The 9,763-nt window shown below is 39.0% G+C and overlaps 1 long non-coding RNA gene across 1 annotated transcript; it reads left to right on the top strand.

Annotated features, from left to right (window-relative positions):
* The first annotated feature begins 4,986 nt into the window (after positions 1-4,986).
* On the top strand, positions 4,987-9,363 carry LOC139722671 (uncharacterized). The gene is made up of 4 exons (XR_011710297.1): positions 4,987-5,063; positions 5,621-5,843; positions 6,639-6,724; positions 9,005-9,363. It is a non-coding gene; the product is annotated as an uncharacterized lncRNA (long non-coding RNA).
* Positions 9,364-9,763: the final 400 nt, after the last annotated feature.

Genomic DNA, 9,763 nt, shown 5'->3' on the forward strand with positions numbered 1-9,763 from the left:
TGCGCCCCCCCCCTTTAATTTTGTAAACGCGCCCCCTCTTTACGGAATTCCTGGATTCGCCCCTGTTATACACTGTATACGATGTATATACTAGGTGTTACAAAAAACATTTCCCACTTTTGATCCCTAATTGTTCATAAAATGCATATCAGAATAACACTGTAATTGATATGAACAATAGCTGAATAGTGTACAATTTTGTTGGAGGCAATTTTGAAGTGAAAGCATGCTTCAGTTTCATTAAATTACACATTGATTTTGCAGATAGGTTTCAGATTTTGCTCTGTTTTCAACCTTCTGTACAAAACTTAAGCTTTGCACAGAAGTCAATTGGTGTGTATGGGAGTGTGTGGTTGATACCCAGACAATAATCCTGGACAATGACCAGGATTTTAATGCTCCATCTAATATCATGAGGAACTCCGTTTTCACAGCTAGTCTTTATTAATTCTTAAATGTGATGTGTGGAAGCATTGGAAACATGTGCTTACTTTTTTTTTTCCATGTGCGTGCATTTCACACCCTTTGCCATGAATTCAGACTAGCAGTGCCCAGGGCAATCCATCATGAATACTATTGATAAAGCATTCATGGATGTGCGTTGGAGCAGAGCTCTGAACATGTGGTATCAATGTCCATTGTTCAGGGTCATTGTTAGTATACTCACATACGCACCATTGGTTGATGCGTAAAGCTCAGGTTTTCTACAGAGGGTTAAAATTTGACCAAAATCTAGAACCTAACTTTGAAATTATCATGGCTTTCATGAAACTGATACACGTTTTCATATTCAAATCACCTCCAACTAAATTGTACACTATTCAACTACACCTGATATATAGTTTTTGAACTAGGCCTATATTTAGCATCAAAAGTGGGAAATGTTTTTGTAACACCTACATTGTACATTGCCAGTGGCACGTATTCATAAGAATTGAAGTTGTTTTCAAAGTATTTTTACGTATTTTTACATTTTGTTACGTTTTAAGTGTTACGGTACATTGTGGTAAATTGCACATTTTGCATGTTACTGCACATCTTGGTAATTGCACATTTTGGTAACTTTCTGCTCCTCCATCATAATCATCACAAAGACAAATTAAAACTGTATCGCCACCCATGACCAAGTGCATAATAAATTGACCTAGCAGCACAGGGACTCCACATTGACATATCTATGCCAAACAAATGCCCCCGCCCCTTCACAAAATTTCTAGCACTGAACACTAGTCCTGCCTGCTGGAACAATAATGGGTTTATCACCTAACTATTGCTCTTGTATGGAATGCTAAATCTCCTATCAATGCACTTGACCCACACTTACTTACAACTTTGGGACCCTACCCCCTAAGAATAATCCTCACCAATTTTGACTGTCTGAAATCCGCCCACTGCATGGTTCTGAAGAAGATGAGAATGTGTTTCCCCCTTGCCCCCTCCCCCCCCCCCCCCCCGTCTCCAAGTGGGATACCGTAGGTATTCCCTTTTAAAAAAAATATTCTTCAGCTGTAAAGATATCCACGTATATACAACATATCTTGCGCGTAATGCTTTTTGGGATGGAGCACAAATTTCTACCTATTTGTTTTTTTTTTTTTTTGTCTTTTTTTGTTTTTTTTTTTTTTTTGTTTTTTTTTTTTGGGGGGGGGGGGGGAGGGGGAGGGCTCCCCGTAGGGTCCATATGCCCAACAGGAACAACCTTATTACCCCTAAGGATGATCCCCACCAAGCTTGATTGAAATTCGACCACTGGCATCTGAAGAAGAAGAAGAAGATGAAAATGTGTTTCCCCCTCGGCCCCACCTCTCAAACTTTCACTCCCATTTTGGGGCCCTATATGGGGCCCCTAACGAAAAACGATCGCAATGTGAGCTAAAAAAAAGTGTCTAGCCTTTATTTACTGCAGGATCATATCGCCTTAAAGGGACTGTACAGTTCTGGTCGAGGTGATGATTTATAGCTTTTAGCGTTTTGCGAGATATTCAGAAACCACTCTATGAGATGTCAAAGAGCATGCAATTCTAAAGGGTATCAAAAGTTTATTTGATGAAAATCGGTTTTGAAATGGCTGAGATATCCAAAAACAAGGTGAAACAAAGAGATCTTAATAAAGTTGTGGCCTGTCGTCTTTAATCATTATCACTTTTTTTGATATCTCAGCCATTTCAAAACCAATTTTCATCAAATAAACGTTGAATCCTTCTTAAAATTACATGCGCTTTCAAATTTCATAAGAGATTTCTCATTATCTTACTTAGTGTTCAAAACATGAATCCCTTAGCTCAACCAGTACTGTACAGTCCCTTTAACTCATTGACCGTATCAACTATCAAGCCCATCCGAGGATTTTTAGTTCAGTTACGAAAATAATTATGCAGATTTTCCAAAATGTGCAGACAAATCCACTTTTCACTGCACATTTTGGTAACAGTTAATCCCGTCAGGTGTAAAGTTATTCAGTTCTGGTTGTTATTCAACCTATCTAAAGCTTACGAAGGTATATAGTTGATACTTCTGTGACGAGTTATGTGGCTTTCAGTTAAATAGAAATTTTTGAAATATGATATAAAGTTTCTTTAAAGATTTGCTTTTATCTCATGCAATGTCGGTTCTGTCTTCATTACATTTGTGGATGACCCTTGTGTGATATATCTTTAACTTTCATCGTGTAGAATTCGAAACTAAAAGCTTCAGACATCTTTTATGACATTCTCGAGGCGTAATCTCTGTAAATCAATATTAATATATTTGTCACTGTCCTCTTTCGGCAAAGAAAGCTCTTGTAGCATTAAAAAAAAATCACTAGATAATTATTCGGGTTTTTTTTTTTTCAGCATCGATGAATTAGCGCTAGTCCTTTGTCGGTGCAGCATGAGTGATGCAGAGCAGTAATTCCTCATAGAAATTCGTATGGATTATGTGCGTATTAAGAATATATCCCTGGATGTATCAGAAACTGTGAGGTATTTATTGCGAGGCTATAATGATAGTCTGTTTACCCGCCTTGTGGTCAAACCCACGTCCTCGGCTGCCCCAAACTTCTTTCTGTTTTGCTTCACCTCGTTCGAAATATCTAGGATGATCTACATGTATATAGTTTGCGCGAAGGCATAAACACATGCAAATGACTATACACGACCATGAATGTTTCATAACATTCACGCTTGCATACGATGTATCCTTTTCTTTTGTTTCTTTGTAATTAAGTTATCTTTTGTTTTATTCTTTGCCACTATATACACAATTCTATTTTCTTTTGACTAACTTTGAAAAGCGGAATTAGTAATGACAATAATAGATAATAAACTCTCAATTGGTAATTTTACTTTTTTTTTGTTTGAGGACCGTAACCGCCATTGCGAGAAAGCTAAAATGTCAATCAGGATTTTGTCCACGACCCGACAGGTTCCATGGGAGTTGACGTAATTATAATCTATATGTGATTCCGTCGATTATTATTACCCTTAACAGTGTCATTTGTTCTCTCTAAAGGTTTGACAGCTCGTCGGTAAAGTTTGTTTTATTCAGTTTTCTTTTTTTAAGCTTTATTCAGTTTTCTTTTAGCAGGGTAGCCCTTTCAGCTCACTCGGAACTGCTCTGCCAAGGGGCCCTGTATCACGGACAAAATACAATTTGAGTAAAAAACACAAAGTTACAAACACGGTAACAAAGAGGAAACATAAAACACAAGATAAGTATAAGTTCATAAGAAGCGTACATGAAAAAAAGGATAGTACACAAGCCAATGAAACAAATATGGAACAAAAAAAAAAGAAACAATCAAATCCGGGAGAGATAGAAAATTATGATAATGAGAAAAGACCTCACTTACACACACACCAACACGCAAACACATACACACACACAAACACTTTCACCTCCACACCAGTACACCGGCACCCGCCCAAACCCGTACACGCACACAAATACATGCGTTTGAATCTTTATTGTGTCCTTGTTTCTTGCAGAAACAATAAAATCGGTGTATGAAGATACTCTCTCCTACCTCTCTGATGTAATTCTTTCTTCCACCTGGTGCAGAAACTACTTCCCGATCCATTTTCGAATATTTAGGAGACACACCAGGGGCGGATCCAGCTTTTTAGTTGCTAAAGGGGCGGGGGGGGGGGGATTTGACCCAATGACGATAGGTCACGACAAGAAAAAAAAATGATATTGAAAAGTCTTCACATATTTGCTGCCAGTTCTCTCCCCCCCCCCCCCTTAAAAAAAAAAGACATCCCAAATTGAGGGGCGGGGAGGATTAAACCCCCTGAACCCCAAACAAAACAAAGAAAGTAAATGGGGCGGGGGGGGGGGGGTTAAGCCACTTACCCCCGATCCTCCCCTGCACACCTCAGCCGCTCGTATCATTGTTCATCACTGATTTTATTTTCATTTACATCGCATCGGGTAGAACATTAAATAGAGGTCCCATATAATTATGGCTCCAATAATCGCCTTGCTTGGCACGATTGTTTCTGCATGACTGGCCTTGTAGTTCACCCGCTTGCTGTTCTCTCATTCTTTTAGGAGATTACCTGTCTTTAATTTGGAAGAAATATTCCGGTGTAGATGGACCTGTCTAGTTCACCTCTACCCAGCATATAATGATGGTATTACTTTTCTTATGTGTTGTGAAGCCATCCATGATGTAACGTTAAGAGTGAGTGAAAAGGTACTTGACAAGTACAAAGTTATTTGATTATTAATTCTTCGGATCAAGATATTTCTGCTCAACACCTTTGATCAACATGGAAAATGAATTTTTCTCTGAAGCACTGTACATTTCTTTCCTTGTTTTCCCTTTATATCGTCTGCTCATTATCACACCTCATCTGATCCCAGTCCGCTAACACTGGACTACGTGACGACATCGGACGTCTCCATAGTGAGCGGCTACCCTCAGCCATCGGAGCAGGGTGGCAGTTTCGTGGTGGCAGCCTATGTCAAACCACCGCCTGACAACCAGCTGTGTGCGGAGGGGGGTTCGACATCCGGCCAGCGACGTCGGCGACGACGCGGCATCGATGACCTTAGCGTTAATCCGACAACGGCCAACGGTAGGGTGCTGTTGGCGACGCCACATAAACAAATATAAATGTCAAGTGATTTAGAATTTTAAACGCTCAATGTCATTCGTATCTTTTGGCGAATTTATGTTAATCAAAATAATGTGCGCGCCACCTGTAAATGCCAATATAGTTCTCGGTTTGTGAAATGTATCTTTAATTTGTCCCTATTTTTCTCACTGAGCAATGTGAAATATATTGGTGGCTTTTTTTTTTTTTTTTTTTTTTTTTTTGGGGGGGGGGGGGGGGTAATGTAACTCGTTATATCTAAACGAGACAGTATACTCTTATCTTTATTTTTTCTCTTATTTTTCGCTTAGGATTAATATTTATGTGCGTTAATATTTTGCATTTGTAGTATATCCCCTTGTTTACTATTCTCTTTTTGTTCTCTTTTTGCTGCTGTTATTATGTATGTAGAATATCAACAGGAAAAAGACTTGACAATTTCTAGTTAAATTTGCAAATCTTCTAAATTGTCATACTCACTGGTAATTATAACCACATCAATGTATTATTCACTCATCACTTCATGACGTCATACTCAGGTGAGAGTGAGTTCCTCCCCCAGTCAGTCCTGTACGAAATCATCAAGGACAACCTGCACCTGATCGAGGACGCCATCAACGCCACAGTGGGAGAAGTCACCCTGGGAGAGGTCGAGCCAGAGAGAGAGGTAGCCCCGACCGGGCTGAGCACGGGGTGGATCATCGGTATCTCTTTGCTTGTTGCCGTACCTCTGGCTATCCTGACTGTAGCCATCGTTACATTGTGAGTAATTTAACAGCACTGCGATTTGGTATACCTCCTGTGCTTATGATCATAGATTTCCCGTAATAGGTTTTGTTTATTTCTTGCTAAAATTGATCACATCACATCATCACGTGAATCTTTATGCTTGGTGGTCCGATCCTGTCACGACCCTAAATTGAACTGTGTCGGTTTTGAAGACCACGTTGGGAATGCATAATTATTTTCGATGCGTTTTAGCGCTTCAAAGAGCGATATTCACCAATCAGAAGAAAGCACGCAACAATAGTATAGTGCCTTTATAATGGTCTATATAAGATAATACTGTTTGGGGACATGGTCATGATGCAATCACTCGACTAATCAAGCGAGGATAGAAATTTTTATATTGTCTGCTGTGACGTCACGTCGGGTAATATTATGATTCTAACATTATCTGCCGACGGGGTTACAATGAAATGATGTGCATTCATATAATATGAAATATATAAAAGATATTGCCTTGTCTGCATCGTTGTAATGTAACACTTGACAGTCCCTTTGGAATTGTATTTTCCCTTGAGACAATGCCAAAATATAATCTCCTTGGGAAATACATGTATATAACCTCCGCGGGGATATCAAGTGCTGTATTACACCTCTGAACAGGGAAAATCTGTATGAGGTGAAGACGTGTGATGATCGTCTGCCATATACTTCTTAATAAGGATACAAGGTCGTGGTGATTGACATTATCTTCGTTGAACTAGCAGTAGATACATCAGCTCTATCTTCACTTCGCTGTTACCATGGCTACGTTTTGACATTATTATTCAGGGGGCTGAAAGCCGTACACAAGCGATGGTGGTGGCAGAGAGGGAGTGTGGATAACAAAATTCGGCCTGAAGACGAGCACATCGAAAGTGAGTCCATACAAAAGGAGCGTAAAATTGTTGTTTTTGTATGTTTGTAATGTGTGTGTGTGTGTGTGTGTGTGTAAGTGTGTGTGTGTGAGTGAGTGTGTGAGCCTGTGTATACGTGTTTATAATACGTGTGCTGTGCGAGTGCGTCGTATAAGGATAGCCAGACAAAAACTGGTACTTTCTCTATACATACGTTGGTCAATAAGGTATATGAGTTCAGGGAGGTGACCTCCCTGATGAGTTAGAGCGAAAGGAAATGACAGGTCAATATTATTATCATTACGACGGCTATACCAATTTTGTAAGACTTCGTTGATTTCAAAACATGAAATAATCTTATATCAATATCGAGTGATAGGCTACATCCAGCAAACGACCTAAACTTTATCAAGAACTCTGAACAGGCCCAAGCCTTGATAATTAGTATCTATAAATATGATGACGTTTTGATTTATACCGCACGGCACACCATATCGTAGGATGACAATTGTGATTATTGTCGTCAGTAATGAAAATCTTTTTTTCTTTATCGCATCATTTATACCGTTTGAAGAATGAGACAGGTAAGGCAATACAGAATTCACTGCTTGTCCCCTACTTTTTGAGCGTCCACAGCAGCAAGTTATGATATCACAGCATAACACAGTTCGCACTTCGGAAGGTGCATTAATCCGAAAATGAAAAGGTTCTTTATTCCAAAGGTTCGTTAATCCGAAAATGAAATAAGATTCTAATTCCGAAGGTTCACTCGGCAGAAAATGGGGGGGGGGGGGGGAAGGTTTGTCATTCTTAAGGTTCGTCAATCCGAAAATGAACGAAGATTCGTTATTCTGAAGGTGCGTTGACCCGTTAATGAAATCCGAAAATGAAATAAGGTTCGTTACGCCAAAGGCAACATTTTTTTAGGCTTGTAATTCCAAAAGGTTATTAGTATACACCTTTGTTTGTTCTTGTTTTATTTTGTTTTCATTTCTTGTTTTTGTTTTTCATTTTCGGGTTAACTAACCTTCGGAACAACGAACCTTCATAATAAAATCATTATGTCACTGCTCTTCGGATTAACGAACAACTACATATATGGACTTCGTGAGTCTCCGATTAACGAAGCTTCGGAATAACGAGCATCACCCTATAGCAGTATAGAGAAACCTGAGTCACGTGATGTGTATGTGGATTTTTGTTCGCTGCGTCAGCACTTGTCGAACTAATTTGCTGCTTTCTTACGGCGTTCGACATTTCTCTCTCCATACCCCCCCCCCTTTTCTCTCTCTTATTGGCCAATTTTCTAGCTTTTTCTGCTTTAGCTGTGGCGTAACAGCGACTTATCTCCTACTTATTTTGCACATAAAATAGTCATATTGATGAAAACATCTATTGTGGCAATAAAAGAAGAAGCAGTTGTACGAGTTGTAGTAGCAGACGTGCCAGTAGTAGTAGTAGTAGTAGTAGTAGTAGTAGTAGTAGTAGTATAGTAGTAGTAGTAGTAGTAGTAGTAGTAGTATAGTAGTAGTAGTAGTAGTATTGATAGTAGTAGATGTAGTAGCAGACGTGCCAGTAGTAGTAGTACTAGTAGTTGTAGTAATTGTAGTAGTAGTAGTAGTAGTAGTAGCAGTAGGCCTAGTAGTAGTAGTAGTGGCAGTAGTAGTAGGAGTAGTACAATGTAGTAGTAGTAGTAGTAGCAGCAGCAGCAGTAGTTGTCGTTCGTTGTAGTTGTAACAATTTTGTTGTTGTTGTCCAGCATAGTTAGTAGAAGGCGCAACTGCAGTAATGATGTGTAGGCCTAAGTGGTTGTAGTTGGTGGTGTTGTTGCTGCTGTTCTAAGGTATTGCTTCAAGGGTGTAGTACATGTGTAGCAGAGGTATTCTTGTTTCTCTAATTTCTCGCAACTAAATATTTTCACAATGTTTATTGACGATACACATTAAGAGCTAACAGCTCACATCATACGACATGATTGTATATTTACTTAGATTGATTATTCGACAAAATCATCTGTAATTTACTTTATCATTGTCATGCATGTCTTCCCCAATATTTTCATTAACTTGAACTTGAACGTAAGATTGCTTGCTTAGTTGACTTGTATTATACGCTTTATGTATATATTAACAAAGATGTAATTGCATCTACTTCTCATTTTCATATGTACCTTGTCAAATTATGTTCTGCAAGTATTACAAATATCCTGTACATATATGCAATGTATACAATTTCTTTGTTTATTTGATGGAAGTGAAAATAAAGTTGAATCTTGAATCTTGAATCTTGCTTACTTTTCAGAGAAGCGCCCTCCCTCGGAGATCGAACACGGCCAGTTCTTCGTGCTACAGGGTTTCTATCACAATTGACTTTAACTCCATGGCTGTTCGTCTTTCACTGCTCCTGTTCAGCCAAACCGTCCAAAATCATCGAGAATAGACAAGGAACAAAGAGTAAAGACAAAATAATTGTCTTAACAAGGGATCTTGCAACATTTTTCTCTGTTATCTATAGGCCTACAAATATTTCGTAAGAGTTTATACTGTATTTCAGTTTGCCGATCGATTGTCTGCTATACCGACTTGTAAACCGATCTGCACAGATGGTCTGAAACTGTCTTTCAGTCATGGATTGTTTAATCCTATTCATCCTCATTATATCAAGCGGCTGAACCTGGTTTACCCGAGTGCGTTTGCGTCCAAAATCACCAATCATGATAGAAAGGGAACAAAGAGTAAAGATATAATAATGGTCTCAACAGGGGATCTTGCAGCATTTTCTCTGTTATCTAGGCCTATACAAGTAACACTTATACAGCGCTTTGTTTGCCGATTGCTCTGTTTGCTATACCGACTTCTCAACCGATCTGACGTTTAATGGATTGTTTAATATCGTATTCATCCTCATTGTATCAAGTGGCTGAACCTGGTTTACCTGGGTGCGTTTGTGTAACTCTTGATTATCCTAATTAGTTTCTGTTCGTTTGGGTAGAGGTGTGTTAAAGTGAATGCTAATAAATTGACTTGGCAGCAATGCATTTGCAGAGTGCGTCGACGTTGT

This window comes from Diadema antillarum, unplaced genomic scaffold, assembly GCF_040938485.1.
Source record: "Diadema antillarum isolate AM-2024a unplaced genomic scaffold, OU_Dant_1.0 scf00000169, whole genome shotgun sequence".
NCBI lineage: Eukaryota > Metazoa > Echinodermata > Echinoidea > Diadematoida > Diadematidae > Diadema > Diadema antillarum.